The following is an 18,163-nucleotide window of genomic DNA, read 5'->3' on the forward strand; positions in this document are numbered from 1 at the left end:
CTGTTGTGTCCACAAACATGTTCTCTGTCTATGTCTTTCTTCCTGCCCTGAAAATAGGTTAACCAGTGCCATTTTTTCTAGATTCCATATATACACATTAATATACAATATTTGGTTTTCTCTTTTTGACTTATTTTACTCTATATAATAGGCTGTAGGTTCATCCACCTCAGTTCAAGTGACTCAAATTCACTTCTTTTTAAGGTTAATTAAAATTCCCTTGTATAGATGAACCACAACTTCTTTATCCATTCCTCTCTCAATGCACATCTAGACTGCTTCCATGTCCTGGCTATTGTAAACACTGTTGGAATGAATTTGGGGGTACATGTGTTTTTTTTGGATTATGGTTTTCTCAGGGTATATGCCCAATAATAGAATTTCTAGGACATATGGTAGTTTTGTTAGAACTTCCCTGATGTCTCACCAGGTAAAGAATCTGCCTGCAAAGCAGGCGACACAGGAGATGGTTCAATTCCTGGGTCGTGAAGCTTCTCTGGAGGAGCAAGTGGCAACCCACTTCAGTATACTTGTCATTTCCACCTACCTCTCTGCTGTAGTGCTGACCCTCATTTACATATACATTAGAAAAGATTTTCCCTTTCTATTAAATTAAGTAATGTATGAAAGCTGAGCATGGAACAATTGATGCTTTGGAACTGTGGTGTTGGAGAAGACTCTTGAGAGTCCCTTGGACTGCAAGGAATCCAACCAGTCCATTCTAAAGGAGATCAGTCCTGGGTCCTCTTTGGAAGGACTTATGTTAAAGCTGAAACTCCAATACTTTGGCTAACTCATGCAAAGACTTGACTCATTGGAAAAGACTCTGATGCTGGGAGAGATTGAGGGCAGAAGGAGAAGGGGAAGACAGAGGATAAGATGGAGGAATGACATCACGGACTTGATGGACGTGAGTTTGAGTGAACTCCGGGAGTTGGTGATGGACAGGGAGGCCTGGCGTGCTGCAGTTCATGGGGATGCAAAGAGTCAGACGTGACTGAGCGACTGTGCTACTGAACTGAACTGAACTGAACTGAACGTAGCTATCATGTGACATGTTTACCTTTAATTTTTTGAATAGAATACAGGTAAGTTTCACTCTCTTAGACAGCATGAATTATACAACACAATTTTATCCATTATAATCATCAGGCTATATATTAGATCCTCAAACTTATAATTTTCATATGTTAAAATGTGTAACCTTTTGCAAACCAATCCTTATTTCCCCCACTGTCCAAGCTTTGGCAATCACTTTCCTACTCTGAGTACCAGTTTTTTTTTTTGTTTTTTTTTAAGATTACTTACTATTGAGATCATCCAGTATCTGTCTTTCTCTAACTTATTTTACTAAGCATAAGGCCCTCCAAATTCATCCATGCTGCCACCAATAGAAGAATTTATTTCTTTTTTAATGACTAAATAAATTCACACACATATATATATCACGTCACTTTGCTTTGATCTCTTCACCTTGTAACAGATACTTAGATTGTTCCTATAATAAGTTTCTAGGCTACTGTGAATATTGATGCAATGAACATGGCAGTACAGATTTCTCTTTGAGATGACTATTTCATTTCCTTTGAATATATATGCAGAAATGAATATATATCCAGAAGTGGGATTAATGGGTGCATAACAGTTCTTTGTGAAATTTCGTGAGAAACTTCCTGAAGGTATTCCATGGGAGTTGCACTAATACAGATTCCTACAAATAATCCATTAGATCTCCATTTCGTACACATCCTCAATCACACTTATTTCTTACTTTTTGGTAAAAGCCATTTAAACAGGAATGAGGTAGTGTATATCATACTTTTGATTTGCACTTCCCTGATAGTGATGTTGAACATCTTGTCATATACTTCTCAGGCATTCTGTATTTCTTATTTGGGGGGAAAGTTGTCTATTCTGTAAAACATAGCATGCATTTTGCATACTGTATTTGAATATATAAAACTCAGTTACCTATCCATACCCCAAAACAAATTACAGATATATAAATAATCCCATTTACAATTGCATCCAAAAAAATACTTAGAAATAAATTTATGCTGGGTGTTGAAAGATTTATGTATGAAAACAAGCAAGACAATCATGAAAGAAATATTTAAAGACACAAGGGAAACATATTTCATATTTATTGACTGAAAGAATTAATATTGTTAATACATCCATACTATCCAAAGCTATCTACATATTCTCTGCAGTTTCTTTCAGAATCCCAAGGCATTTTTCACAAAACAGAAATAAAAAAATTCTACAACTTGTATCAAACTGTTGTTGTTGTTCAGTTGCCAGGTCCTGTCTGTCTCTTTGTGACTTCACAGACAGCAACATGCCAGACTTCCCTGTCACTTACCATCTCCTAGAATTTGCCCAAGTTCATACCCATTGAATTGGTGATGCAATCCAACCATTTCATCCTCTGTCACTCTCTTTTTCTTCTTCCTTCAATCTTTCCCAGTATCAGGGTCTTTTCCAATGAGTCAGCTATTCACATTAGGTGGCCAAAGTATTGGACCTTCAGCTTCAGCATCAGTCCTTCCACAGAGTTAATGGAGTTGATTTCCTTTAAGGTTGACTGGTTTTGATCTCCTTGGTGCCTAAGGGACTCTCAAGGGTCTTCTATGGCACCACAGTTCAAAAACATCAGTTCTTCAGCATTCTGCCTTCTTTATTGTCTATCCAGCTCATACATGTTTACATGACTACTGGAAAGAGCATAGCCTTGACTATACAGACCTCTGTTGGCAAAGTGATGTTTTTGCTTTTAACACACTGTCTAGGTTTGTCAAAGCTTTCTTGCCAAGAAGCAATCGTCTTCTAATTTCATGGCTGCAGTCACCATCCACAGTGATTTTAGAGCCCAAGAAGAGGAAATCTGTCACTGCTTCCACCTTTTCCCCTTCTATTTGCCATGTAAGTGATGGGACCAGATGCCATGGTCTTAGCTTTTTTGATATTGAGTTTTAAGCCAGCTTTTTCACTCTCCTCTTTCACCCTCATCGGAGACTCCTTAGTTCCTCTTTGCTTTCTTCCATTAGACTGGTATCATTCACATATCTGAGGTTGTTGATATTTCTCCCAGCAATCTTGATTCTAGCCTTTAGGACTCATCCAGTCCAAATTTCGCATGACATGCTCTGCATATGCATTAAATCGTCAGGGTGACAATATTCAGCCTTGACGGACTCCTTCACCAATTTTGAATCAGTTTATTGTTCCTTGGGAGAAGGCAATGGCACCCACTCCAGTACTCTTGCCTGGAAAATCCCGTGGATGGAGGAGTCTGGTGGGCTGCAGTCCAGGGGATCGCTACAAGTTTGACACGACTGAGCGACTTCACTTTCACTTTTCACTTTCATGCATTGGAGGAAGAAATGGCAACCCACTCCAGTGTTTTTGCCTGGAGAATCCCAGGGACGGGGGAGCCTGGTGGGCTGCCGTCTATGGGGTCACACAGAGTCGGACACGACTGAAGCGACTTACAGCAGCAGCAGCAGCATTGTTCCTTGTCTGCTTATAACTGTTGCTTTTTGAACTGCATACAGGGTTCTCAGAAGGTGGGTAAGATTGGTCTGGTATGCCCATCTCCTTAACAATTTTTCACTTTGTTGTGGTCCACATAGTTTATTAAGGTCAATGAAGCAAATGTTTTTCTGGAATTCCCTTGATTTCTCTATGTTCCAGCATATGTTGCCAATTTGATCTCTGGTTCCTCTGCCTTTTCTAAACCCAAATTGAACACTTGAAAGTTCTAGGTTCACATAATGCTGAAGCCTAACCTGGAGGATTTTGAGCATAATCTTACTAGCACTGGAGATGATTGCAATGGTTCAGTGGCTTGAACATTCTTTAATACTGCCCTTTTGGGAAATGGGACAAGGTTTGATCTCTTCCTGTCTTTTGGCCCCTTCTGGCTTTTCCAAATTTCCTGACATATTGAGTGGAGCACTTTAATAGCATCATGCTTTAGGATTTTAAATAGCTTTGCTGGAATTCTATCTCCTCCACTAGCTTTATGGCAGCAGTACTTTTTAACACCCACTTGACTTCACATTCTAGAATGTCTGGCTCTGAGTGAGAAACTACACCATTGTGATTATCTAGGTCATTATGATATTTATTTGTATAGTTCTTCTGTGTACTTTTCTCCATCTCTTTCGGTCTATTCTGCTGCATTAAATCACAAAACACCAAAGATAGAAGTGATCTTGAGAAAAAAGAACAAATTTTGAGACTAGGGTTGCTGATTTCAAATTGTGCTAAAAAGCTATAGTAATCAAGAGAGAATGTTTTGCTTCTGGCACAAAAATAAACACATAGATCAACAGATCAGTGAAGATAGAAAGGGGAACACCCTTTTATTGTCGGTTAGCTTATGAAAAAGGAGCCAGAATATCCAGTGGGGAAAGGACACCTTTTCAAAAGTGGTACTGGGAAAAGTCTATAGTCCTATGAAAAAATGAAACTGTGCCTCTGTGTTTTGCCATACAAAAAAAATCTACTAAAAATGGAATAAAAGTTGAATATAAGACTTTAAGAGATTAAACCCCCAGAAGAAAACATTGACGTAATCTTCTTGCCATTGGTTTTTGCAACGAGTTTTTGGGTTTCACACCAAAAGCAAAGGCAACAATTGCAAAAGCATACAAGTGGGATGACATCAAACTCCAAACAAAGAAACATCAATAAAATCAAATGGCAATTTACAGATTGACAGAAGATATTTCCAAATCATATATTTGATAAGGGCTTATATCCAAAAATACATGAGACATACAACTCAAGGGCAAAAAAACCCCAAATAATCCAAAATTTTAATGGATTATGGGAAAGTAAATCCAAGCCAGGCTTCAGCAATACGTGAACTGTGAACTCCCTGATGTTCAAGCTGGTTTTAGAAAAGGCAGAGGAACCAGAGATCAAATTACCAACACCCGCTGGATCATGGAAAAAGCAAGAGAGTTCCAGAAAAACATCTATTTCTGCTTTATTGACTATACCAAAGCCTTTGACTGTGTGGATCACAATAAACTGTGGAAAATTCTGAAAGAGATGGGAATACCAGACCACCTAACCTGCCTCTTGAGAAATCTGTATGCAGGTCAGGAAGCAACAGTTAGAACTGGACATGGAACAACAGACTGGTTCCAAATAGGAAAAGGAGGACGTCAAGGCTGTATATTGTCACCCTGCTTATTTAACTTATATGCAAAGTACATCATGAGAAACGCTGGACTGGAAGAAACACAAGCTGGAATCAAGATTGCCGGGAGAAATACCAATCACCTCAGATATGCAGATGACACCACCCTTATGGCAGAAAGTGAAGAGGAACTAAAAAGCCTCTTGATGAAAGTGAAAGAGGAGAGTGAAAAAGTTGGCTTAAAGCTCAATATTTAGAAAACGAAGATCATCGCATCTGGTCCCATCACTTTATGGGAAATAGATGGGGTAACAGTAGAAACAGTGTCAGACTTTATTTTTTGGGGCTCCAAAATCACTGCAGATGGTGACTGCAGCCATGAAATTAAAAGACGCTTACTCCTTGGAAGAAAAGTTATGACCAACCTAGATAGTATATTAAAAAGCAGAGACATTACTTTGCCGACTAAAGTCCATCTAGTCAAGGCTATGGTTTTTCCTGTGGTCATGTATGGATGTGAGAGTTGGACAGTGAAGAAGGCTGAGCACTGAAGAATTGATGCTTTTGAACTGTGGTGTTGGAGAAGACTCTTGAGGGTCCCTTGGACTGCAAGGAGATCCAACCAGTCCATTCTGAAGGAGATCAACCTTGGGATTTCTTTGGAAGGAATGATGCTAAAGCTGAAGCTCCAGTACTTTGGCCACCTCATGCAAAGAGTTGACTCATTGGAAAAGACCCTGATGCTGGGAGGGATTAGGGGCAGGAGGAGAAGGGGATGACAGAGGATGAGATGGCTGGATGGCATCACAGACTCGATGGATGTGAGTCTGAATGAACTCCGGGAGATGGTGATGGACAGGGAGGCCTGGTGTGCTGTGATTCATGGGGTGGCAAAGAGTCAGACACGACTGAGTGACTGAACTGAACTGAGGGAAAGTAAGAGTTTTAATAAATCTGAAGATTAGACTGTAGATGAGAGACATAGCAAGGTTTTCCTCCTAGAACAACAAAAGCCTGCCCCTTCCTGGCATTAATTTCTTCATCTCCACTCACTTGTTTGACAATTACAGTTCAATGTGTACATTCTTCAGTCAATAGCAATCACCCCACAGTGAGCTATGATATTTGCTAAGAACAGCCCCACTGGGGAAAAAAACCCTAATATATGTATACTTACTAATGAGGCATATCAAAAGGAAGGTAATTTCCTGAGTTTACCACTCCATTGTTTTCTATATTTCATTTCAAAATTGAGCTATCTAGGGAGGAAAATGAGTTAAGAGACCTGAATAATATATAGATAGAAAATCAGTTTTAAATGGGAGCATTAATGGGTTATAATTTGGGGGTAATTTATTACTACTGTTGTAACTGTAGTCCTTTTGATTCTCAACTGCATCAGGTTAAAATTTATTATAAATATTAATATCAACACAGGGACCCATACTACTAAAGTTATAGTGAATAGAGAAAGACATATTAGTCAAGAATGAAAGTATGGAAGTCAGCAATGTTAGTAAAGTAAAGGGCAATATTGCCTTGAGAGGAAGGAAGGTTCTCAAAGTTTCTTGAAACACCAAGATCGAGCCAGATGTGAAGAAATAGCTTTATTTGTAAACCAGAAACTCTACCAGAAGAAATTTAAGTTCAAAAAACATTACAATGCTAAAACCCAAAATTTGGCCAGAGAATAGGGTAGGGGCAGGTATATAGACATTCAGAATTCTCCATTGCTTAGTGTATCAGGCACTCAAGGACCACCCTCACTGAGGTCTTTCTCTATTGCTCAGCCTACAGGTACCAGCATGGAGAAAGAGATAGCTCTACTCCACAGGCAGTAGAACACTACTTTAATGGCCTCATGGCTTTCCTTAAGAAGCATTTCATGCAGCAGATTTCCTCCATCCCATCCCATCCCATCAGGCTGACTCCCCACGATCAACAGGAGTCCTCTCCCTGGGATCATTCCTCAATCCCCATGGCTCTAGCTCCCAGCTTCCGTGGACACCAGTGGACTTACAACTCTGTCCGAGGTATGAAAGGCTGCAGCATGGCTTGTCTATGTGGTTCTCACTCTGTTCAGACTGTCCCAGATAATTAGTTCACTCCCCAACTGCTTCAAATGCCTCTCCCATCCCAGTGGACGGCCATGGATGCAGGGATCTTTTCCCTGCGCTTCAGCTCCTTCTCCCCCAGGTGCAGGCTGGTCCCACTTGCTCTCCTCCTTCTTTCCCCTTCCTCCTTGTCCCTTCTTTCCTTTGTCCTACCGAGTTCTGTATGGATCCAAATATTCCTTCTCATTATTTAGGGAGTCCTGCCAGTGTTCCCCTGGTTCTCTGTGAGAACTGCTGTATCTTTGAATGTTCTTGATGCATCGGTGGAGAGAGGTGTACCCCACTTCCACCTACCCCTCCATCATCTTGTCCACCCCCATTTGTACATGTGTTAGAAACGAGTTTCCCTTTCTATTAAGTAACACTGCCATCACCACACATGTTTATCTTTTGCTTTTTGAGCAGAACACAGGTAAGTTCCACTCTCTTCAGTTCAGTCAGTCATTCAGCGGTGTCCAACTCTTTGTGACCCATAGACTGTGGCAACACAGGCTTCCCTGTCCATAACGAACTCCCAGAGCTTTTTCAATCTCACAATTAGATCATGAAGCTCAAACTTAGGTCCTCAGACCTTATTAATTTTTTACACATGAAAATATGTAACCTTTAAAAATCCAACATAGAGACACATAGTACTCAAGTTACAGTAGATTGAGAAAGACAAAGCTTATGGGGCAGGAAGGGAAATCACAGAAAATTAGCAATGGTATCCAAACAAGGGGCAGTATTGCCTAGAAAGAAAGCAGAGTTCTCTAATTTTTGGAGACAACACGAACAAGCCGGATGGGAGCCAACCAGCTTAAGCTGTATACCGGAAACTGCACCAGAAGGAAAATGTAGCCCATAAAATTATGCTGATGCTCAACCCCAACATCCAGACATCAGAGAATAGGGTAGGGTTTATGTAGATGCTGAAAACTACTCAGAGAGGTAGACATGGAAGCAAATACACTAATGAGCATCAGAAAAATCAAAGCACAAGAGAGTCTGAAAAATAAATTGTAAAGGGACTTGGTAGTCTGATCAAAACAATAAGAGAATCAAATTAAAAATCAAAATATAAAACCTTGTGCACGTGATAGAACCAGAAAATGCTCAGGAGAGAAAATTTCAGCCTTAGTGACCAGTGAACCCAAGCCTCCAGCATCAGGAACAAACACCCTGGTCAGGACTCACAACTGCGCTTCTGGGAACAGGCTCAGTTTCAAAGTTTGGGCACTATACCCCCTAAAAGCGAATGCAGACAAGGATTATAGCTTGCTATGGCACTGAATCATGACAGTAGTGTTTGTTAGTTTACTTTTCTCATTCAACTATAAAGTTAATGAATCACTCATTGCAGTTCAGTCACTCAGTCGTGTCCTACTCTTTGCGACCCCATAAATGGCAGCACACCAGGCCTCCCTGTCCATCACCAACTCCCAGAGTTCAAATGAATCATTAACCAATGATAATTGATGCCATCAGTGTCCAGTCAGACCCTCTTTAGTCATAAAATGGATATGTGAACCTGTTATATGATCCCCAATAACAGTTTAAATAATTGAATTACTTGATATTTAATTGAAGCGTAATTGCTTTACAATACTGTACTGCTTTTGGCCAAATATAAACTTGAATTAGCCATTGGTATACCTATGTCCCCTGTTTCTTTAACCTCCTTGCCACCTTCCTTCCAATCTCAACCCTCGAAGTTGTTACAGAAAAATATGGAAGACTTCACAAATGTGTGCATCATCCTTGGGCAGGGGCCATGCTGATCTTCACAGTGTTATTCCAATTATTTAATATATGTGATACCAAAGCAAACAGACGAATAACATTTTAACAGAAAAAGAAAATCAAATAGTTAGTTATCTACCAATAAATGATCAATTGCATTAGAAATTAGGGTATTCTGCTTTATTTACTTGGAGGAGGCAATGGCACCCCATTCCAGTACTCTTGCCTGGAAAATCCCATGGTTGGAGGAGCCTGGTAGGCTGCAGTCCATGGGGTCGCGAAGAGTTGGACACGACTGAACGACCTCGCTTTCACTTTCATGCATTGGAAAAGGAAATGGCAACCCACTCCAGTGCTCTTGCCTGGAGAATCCCAGGGAGGGGGGAGCCTGATGGTCTGCCATCTATGGGGTCGCACAGAGTCGGACACGACTGAAGCAACTTAGCAGCAGAAGCAGCAGCTATATTTACTGCCTCTTATAAAATTGAGTTTTATACGGTCTAAAGTTCCATGAAGGAATTAAGCATATATTTAGGCATAAAACATGTATACTTACACAGAAACATATGCACACAATTATGTCTATGTATACAAGCTATTATTCTCCTTGCCTGTCACAATAAACTCTTTAGGTGATGAGAGATAAAGTCCCAAATTTCTCCAACTTATATGTCTTCCTTTTGAGAACCACTTCTTTTATTTCCATCACCTAATTTTATTTATTTATTTATTTATTACATTTAATTCTCTGGGTTTTTTTTTTAATTTTTATTTTTACTTTATTTTACTTTACAATACTGTATTGGTTTTGGCATACATTGACATGAATCCGCCAAGGGGGTACATGAGCTCCCAAAGATGAACCCCTCTCCCACCTCCCACCCCACATCATCCCTCCGGCTCATCCCCATGCACCAGCCCCAAGGATCCTGCATCCTGCATCGAACATAGACTGGTGATTCATTTCTTACATGATAGTATACATGTTTCGATGCCATTCTCCCAAGTCATCCCACCCTCTCCCTCTCCCTCAGAGTCCAAAAGTCCGCTCTACACATCTGTGTCTCTTGCTGTCTTGCATACAAGGTCATCATTGCTATCTTTCTAAATTCCATATATATGTATTAGTATACTGTATTGGTGATTTTCTTTCTGGCTTACTTCACTCTGTATAATCGGCTCCAGTTTCATCCATCTCATTAGAACTGATTCAAATATATTCTTTTTAATAGCTGAGTAATACTCCATTGTTTTAAATGAACTTTTTATTCTTATACACCTTCCCCCTTTAAACTAACTAAGAGCAGAGAAAACCTAGTAAATGCTGATATCTTATCCTTAAGTAAATTACCACTCTTCTGGTAAATTGGAAAAAGAATCATTTTCCCATCTCATTCAGGAGGATAAAATCTCTACTTTATCAGTTCTCTTTTCCAAACTCAGTTCTTGCTCACTTCACTCTTAAATTCTGCTTACTTACAAAGGACGCACAAGAAAAGTAATATTAAAATCACGCTTGCAAGAATCTACGATTTTATGCTTCTGTTGGCCAAAGGTAGGGCCAGGAATAATTTCTGAAATTTTACAATACATCATGGAAGCATGAAGGCCTAATTCTCCTATCAAAGAGGAGATATTTGGAAATGGTTACAAAAACTAAGCCCCATGGTTTCTCAGGATGTACCCCTGACCAGACAGATAAATTTTGTCCCTAAAAAGTCTAAGTCAGTAAAGGGCAGGCTTTGTTCACAGAGCCAATGACGTTATCCTGGGTGCTGACCAGGTAATATTCTTCTATTAAATTTGGAGATTTATTTGCTGTTTTATTGAAGAAACAAATGTAACAAGAAGATTAAAGATGAATAAAAGTAGAAGAGCTGTCAAGGTGCCTAGAAGAAAAGCTAGCCAGGAGAACCAGTCCCCCACCCTGATAATTGTCAGAGACTGTAACAGTGAGTGTTTTATAGACAGAGCAGAACAAGTGGATAAAACCTATGTTCTAGGGTCACTTTGTTTTGCAGTCAAAGACAAAATATTTTTCTCCTAAGCACAGTCATCAAGCTCTGGATGTGGTCCTGGTTACACACATGCAGACCAAGAGCCCACAGGCGTGTGTGATGTGACATCAGGAAGTGAACAGATGAGTGTATTGGTGCCCAGTCACCTGCATCTGCTAATAATGGGACTTGGGGAAAATTACTTGCCCTCTCCAAGTCATTGCATCTTCATTAACATAACTTGATGATCATAGTGAAGATTAAGGCTATCTCACAGGGTTACAGTCAAACACAAATTTTAAGATGTTTTAAGCTTATGGGAAAGTATCAAAGACATGCATGAGGTTACTAAGGTGAGTGAGCAGATCCAAAGTAAAGTATCCTTTTTCTCTTAGTATTCTCTTTCTAGTCAATAGTAGCGATCAGTCAGTCATATGTTTACTGTTAACCCAGCGTGATGGTAAACCACACAGATCAATTGGACTTTTCTTGTCATTTCAGTGTCTAAAATGCAAGTATTAGTCAATGTAGAGTCTAAAAATTAGGAACTTCTAATTGGCCTTGCTGCTCAGATTTGCAGAATCCCAACATCAAACTGTCTTAAAAGAATGGCCTAAACACTCTGGCTCAGAATTAAGTTCCAAATGTTTGCAGAGCACAGAAGTACTTTGGGAGCAATACAAAAATACAGGGAGTATCCTACTTCTCCAACTGTCTATCTGTGCAAGTATCATCATCCATGTAAATTTACATGGAAGGCCCTCCTTTTTCCCCATCCCAGCTTCTACAGCACCACTCCTGCTCAGAGGAACAGGGAAAGAGAAGGCTTCCCACCACAGGATGGATTTGATAACCTCAGGTGACTAGATCAACTCAGAATGGCTCATGTTTTATTTAAACAGGGTCCTGCCTGCTGCTGTTGCTGGTCATGTCTAATCTGCTCCTGTGCCAAGGCAAAACATGCCCGATCTGCTGTCCTGACATGTTTGACATTTCCCTGGAATCCCTTAGAGATCTGTTTCTCAACACCACCATGCTGTCATGCGACATCGCTACCCATTCCAACATAATGTTCAATGAGTTTGTAAGTACTGTGGTGATGGTGGTTTAGTTGCTAAGTCATGTCTGACTCTTGTGACCCCATGGACTGTAGCCAGCCAGGCTCCCAGTTGGAACCTTCGTGTAAGTGACTGAGGTATACTGTCCTTTCAACAAGAAGGCTACATCAGCCAAACTTCATATAACACAGGCTCTAGTTCAAAGAAGTCATCAGATCCTAAGATGTGGAAATTGAAGAAAGGATCAGTTTTGTGAAATCCTAAAGATTCCTAAGAAGTGCAATAACTTTTTCAATTTCCTTTCATTCCTTTTCTTTTGTAAATTTCCAAAATAAATGATTTTGTATTTGTCAGCCAAGAATGCCAAAAAGAATACAATAGACTCAGTGAAATAAACAACAGAAATTTATTTTAACAGTGGAATAAACAACAGAAATAATTCTCACAGTTCTGAGGGCTAGAAGTCCCAGATAAAGGTGCCAGCAAGGTGAAGTTCTGGTAAGAATTATTTCTTCCCAGGCTGGATTCTCCATGCATCCTCACACAGGGTGGCGGGTGGGGAAGAGAGAGAGAATAAAAGACACAGAGACACAGAGAGAATTCTCTGGTGTTTCGCTTCATGAAGACACTAAATCTATTGAGTCAGTGTTCCACCCTAAGAGCTCATTTAACCTTAATGGGCTTCGCCGGTGGCTCAGATGGTAAAGAATCTGCCTGCAATGTGAGGTTCTCTCCCTGGGTCTGGAAGATTCCCTGGAGAAGGGAACGGCAAGTCACTCCAGTATTCTTGCCTGAGCAATCTCATGGACAGAGGAGTCTGGTGGGCTAAGTCTGTGGGATCCCATTATGTTGGAACCCTTTTCAAAACACAGTACTTTGGAACTTAGGGCTCAAACACATGAATTTGAAGAACACATATTCAGTCCACAATACTACCTGACATAAAACACTTTAAGATGGGACTGGGGAAAGGGAAGCATGTTGATTTTCTGGTGCTTCAGGGTCTCTCTGGGCTTTCTTCTCCAGGCTCAGAGTAAATAGCCAATAAATGAGAACTGCTCTGCAGTGAACTGAGTGGATGGAACATGTTAAACAAAGCTAAAATCCGGTCACAAAAACAAATATTTTGTAGTTTTTTTAATGCTACAAGTTATTGTTTTAAGATTTGTAAGTGAACAGTTTTACATCTACAATAGGAGTGTTTACAATTGGAAACAATTATTCTCTTTCTGATGAAGGTATTTGAAAGTTGTATGTTAATTCTTTTAGGTCAATCAAAGAGTACACAGTTTCTATTAAATTCGCATAGTGCTTTTTACTCACTAGTTTTTGTTTCATCCTCCAGTGTTGACTGTCCATTTTTTTTCCAACTCTTCCAAGTAATCTCTTTAAATGTTCATAGCTTTCGCTACACATTAGCTATTCTCTATCAATGTGTTAGCTAGATTCTTCTACTTTTATTATTTTCAGTCCATTGCTTAGTATTTCCTATAACTTTTTGCCATGTTTTTATGACCTACCATTTTGTCACCATAAACAACATTATATTCTGCACCTGGGAAGAACACTAAGGTTTTTGGTGTGTGGATTCAGAGATAAGTCAAAGTCATAACTGTATAACTCTCTGTAAGGGAATATATTGGCTCTAACCCACAGTAAACAAGAGATTAAATGGTTAAATATAGGTACATGCATGCATTCTAATTCACTTCAGTTGTGTCCAACTCTTTGCAACCCTACTGACTGTAGCCCAGGAGGCTCCTCTGTCCATAGGATTGGCCAGGCAAGAATACTGGAGTATGCTCCTATACGCTCTTGCAAGGGATGCTTCTCACCTAGGGATCAAACCTGAGTCTTGTTATATCTCTTGCATTGGCAGGAATGTTCTTTACCACTACGTCACCTGGGAAGTATCAAGTATTGGTACCAAAGTACTTTATTTGGGTCAAATACTAAAAAATAAAAAGAAAAGAGAATAATAAAATAGTGAAGGGAAAAGTTAGAAAAGTTAGATGTAAAATCATTTTTAAGAGACAATGTATAGAAAAATAGGAAAAGAATGACTTTCAAATTTTGTAATGCACTCTGTTAAAAAAATTACACAAATGTCAAACATGTTAATGTTCCTGTAATGGGTTCATCTACTGAATGCCCAACAACCCTAACTAATTGCCTGATCACTTTCAGCATGAAAAATATGCCCAGGGCAAACAGTACTATATCAATGCCACCAAGCGCTGCCGTACCAATATCATCCCTATTCCCGAAGAAAGAGAAAAAGCCCTCAAGATGACCGTGAGTCTTTCACCTGGGTTTTTCACCAGATCAAATGAAACAGTATGTAGGTTACCAGGCTTCAGATTAGTAGAGGTAATGGTAAATGTACATGCAGGTAAAGGTGCAGGAACGGTAAGAAATTGGAAAGAAATTATATTGTGCATTTGATTAAGCATGAGCGAAATCAAGGGATGACTAAAGATCTGTAGTAGCAAAATAAATAACAGATCTATAAAATGTCCATGCAGACAAGTTTAGTTCAACCAATGCATCAGACACTATTCTGTACGAAAACAGGAAATGAATGGGAACTTCCATGTGTAAAATATACGATTACAAAATTCATGAATATGTAAGAAACACACCCCAGTTTTCAGTACTCCCTGTTACTAGTGACTCCTACGTGGGAATCCTATACTGCATCACCCAAGCCACCGCATCTGCCTTTTAAGGCTCTTGATTCTGCTTCTACCTCTCTGACACCTCCTTCATTTGTCATTCTCAATGACTCTTCTGTCACCTTTTATTCTTAATTTGTAAGTCTCTCCTACAACAGCCTATAAACATTGCTTTGCTTCTCATGGCCACAATTGCTTCTTTTCTGAGGACAACACTGTTTACATATCAAGCCTCAATCATTTATGGAAGCTCCAAATTTTCACAGTTATAATCTCTTTTTTTCTGATTTCCTGCATTATCCTTCTTCCTAACATTATTTAAAATATTTTCACATGCATCTTCCATCAAAATACTATCTTCTCTCTCTACAACTTTCTTAATGATACCAGCATTATTTTCTACCAAGTTCATTAATAATGAGGATGATCAAGTAAAGGAAAAGGTCAAAGAGGAAAAAGAGGAGGGGTTTTTCAATAAGCTTAAATTTAAAGTTTATTGAGAGTTACTACATGGCCTCACATTTTACTGAGCACTTTAGGTGCATTACTGTATTTATTCCTACTCAATTCTCTGTTCTTTACCAGTAAAACAGTTCATGGTTGTAAAGAAATCAAACATATTAACTAGAGATCTTCAGCCCCTGGGATTTTCATGCTGAATTCTGGTAATAGTAGTGAACTAGGAGGGGAAACCCTCCATTGTGAATCCCACTGATGCTGTTACTAAAGACAATGCTGTGCCATTTTCTGCCTGGACACATGTTAACAAAACAGACTCTTCTGATATCAGTAGGCAGCTGGTGTTGGGATCAGCTGAGGAGAGAAGCCTGTTTAGGAATGTCAAGTCTTCTTCATTGTCTCTTTGTTGTAATATCATAAAACAATTACTGATCAAAAATCAATACAAAGGACTCATCTGATTCATTAATATGAATGAATCACTGGGTGACAGTGATGTGGGCACAGGTGGAATCCCTCTTTCCTGGGTCAGGCACTGCAGGCACGTACTGACTTGCCATAAATACTTAGATTTCTCTCACGAAAATACACAACATAAAAGAACTCACAGAGTGGTCATAGAATTTCAGAGGAAAAAAGAAAATTCTTCATGTTATAAATTAGACCTCATCAGAAGAATTAGTTCCTAACAGAACCTAGGGTTTTAATAATTCATAAAGTGTGAACTAATAGCTTACATTTTATAGTTTTGCAACTTTTACTACCTTCAAATATCTCTGCATACACATAGAAAAAAACAAAAGTTTTTTAGGTCAGCTGCGCTGAGCAAAGATCACGTGTTACCAAAACCACCAAATTATGATTATTTTAATGAGACCGTTTCTTCTGGTTTCTTAGAATGAAGACCTTAGTAAGTGGATATTCATGTTACTGTACTCCTGGAATAGACCTCTGTATTATCTAGTCACGGACCTGCAGAGAATGAAAGAAGTCTCAGATACTATCCTATCAAATGCCAGAGAGAATGTGAAAAAAGTTGAAGAACTTCAAGAACTCAGAGAGGCAATTCAGCCAAGTGAGCGTCCTGCAGAGGGATTTCTCACTTTGTTCATGAATGAAAGAGGTGACCTCTGTAATGCGTAAGGAGTTTGGAAATACCTCATTTTGTAAAAATATTTATGACTTCTATATACTAGACTGCTACTACATAAAGCGAGAGCCTAGTCATCCATAGTGATAGACTCTACTGTAAAGGAATCAGAATTTCACTGCAATTTTTGACATGTGCAGCCTTCCCTGCATTGCACACAGTTCCACCAAAATCTTGCCTCTTCCTGGGCACAAGTGGTTGAAATATTTTCAAGAGTAAGAGAACTAGAGAACAGAATTTCCCAGATGAGCATTTTCTTCAAAGTAACCCAGGACATCTGCTATTGAAATTCCACTTGTCTTCTTTTCTCTGTTCTCTTCAAATCAAAGGATGAGAGTGGGAAGGAAGAAAAGAGAAAATTAAAACTAAACTTGAGTTATGTTTCTAAATTTTAGATTTCTCTTAGTTTTCTCATAGGCTGGCTCCAAAATCCATATCTAGAGAGTTTTATATTCGTATGTCTTCCCCAAATCTTATTTTGATAATTAGAAGTAAAAAAAAAAATTAGCAAATACTAATTAAAAACACATAAGAAGTCATTATCCCTTGGGTATGCAGATCATTTTTCCAATAAGGCGGCTGACCGAGGATCGCATATTCTGGTCAGAACTCCCATCCCTGGTGTCCAGCGATGAAGATATTCGTCATTCTGCCTTTTATGACCTGTTCAAGTGCCTGCAGAGGGATTCATGGAAAGTTGACATTTATACCGAGATCCTATTGTGCCAAATCAACAACACGTGCTAAACCCACATCCATCCCATCCAGCTCTGAGGTGGTCATAATGACCTATCCCAGAGCAAGCTTCTTTAAAATTTATAGCTTTTGTTTTTCTTTTTGCTCTTTATTTTTTATTTATTTTATTTTTTTAACTTTACAATATGTATTGGTTTTGCCATACATTGACATGAATCCGCCACAGGTGTACATGAGTTCCCAATCCTGAACCCCCGTCCTACCACTCTCCACATAATTCGTGCTCTGTGAAATTGGTCTCCTCTTAAAAAAATTAACACAGGCTCTGTAGAGATGTCAAAGTCTAAGAGGGCAATTTCTTAACATTTTTTATCTTCATTTAACAGAAAATCAAAAGAAAATCCACCTCTACATTGAGAGAATGAAGCTCCTATTAAAATTAGTCACAAATAGCAGAAGCTGGCATTACAATGAAGACCATTAAGAGATTATGTAAGAATCACAGCCAAGTATTTTGGGTCTAGTTATTAGAATCAAAGTATTAGACAATTGTTCATGGTTCTATTCATGCTACCAAGAAGACTGAATTCTCAGAATTCTTTATGAAACCCAGCCACGACCTGTCAGCCAACTATCACAGTGTTACACCAGACAATACAAATGCTTTGCACCTTTGTATAAATAGCATGAGATTTACTGAACTGACTAAAGATGGTTAGGATGCTGTCTTAGTCCTTCTGGGTTGCTATAACAAAATATCACAGGCTTAAAAACAACAGAAATTGATTTCCACACTGTGGACATGCAGGGTCCATTCTGGTCACACACTTCTTACTGTATCCTCACATGGGGGAGGGCTTGGAGCTCTGTGCGTCTCTTATATATAAAAGCACTCATCTCATTGAGGAGTCTCCATCCTTATAACTCCATCACCTCACAAAGGCCCCACCTTCGGATACCATAAGCATGGGAATCAGGATTTCATCATATGAAATTTCTGGGGGATACAAAGGCTGAGTCTATAGCACATACACACGTGAACTGGCTCATCCTCCTCCAGGGGCTGTCGTCACCCACACTCCACTGCATCCTCATCTCCTGCATCACCTTGCAGCCATTCCACACATTCTATCACTC

At 39.3% G+C, this 18,163-nt stretch overlaps 1 non-coding gene and 1 pseudogene across 1 annotated transcript; one reads left to right on the forward strand and one right to left on the reverse strand.

The window, feature by feature from the left end:
• The first annotated feature begins 7,008 nt into the window (after window positions 1–7,008).
• On the forward strand, window positions 7,009–17,077 carry LOC128056265 (placental prolactin-related protein 3-like; annotated as a pseudogene).
• On the reverse strand, window positions 8,973–9,079 carry LOC128057034 (U6 spliceosomal RNA). Its single transcript, XR_008200228.1, has one exon. It is a non-coding gene; the product is annotated as a U6 spliceosomal RNA (small nuclear RNA).
• Window positions 17,078–18,163: the final 1,086 nt, after the last annotated feature.

Source organism: Budorcas taxicolor, chromosome 11, assembly GCF_023091745.1.
Source record: "Budorcas taxicolor isolate Tak-1 chromosome 11, Takin1.1, whole genome shotgun sequence".
NCBI classification, from domain to species: Eukaryota; Metazoa; Chordata; class Mammalia; order Artiodactyla; family Bovidae; genus Budorcas; species Budorcas taxicolor.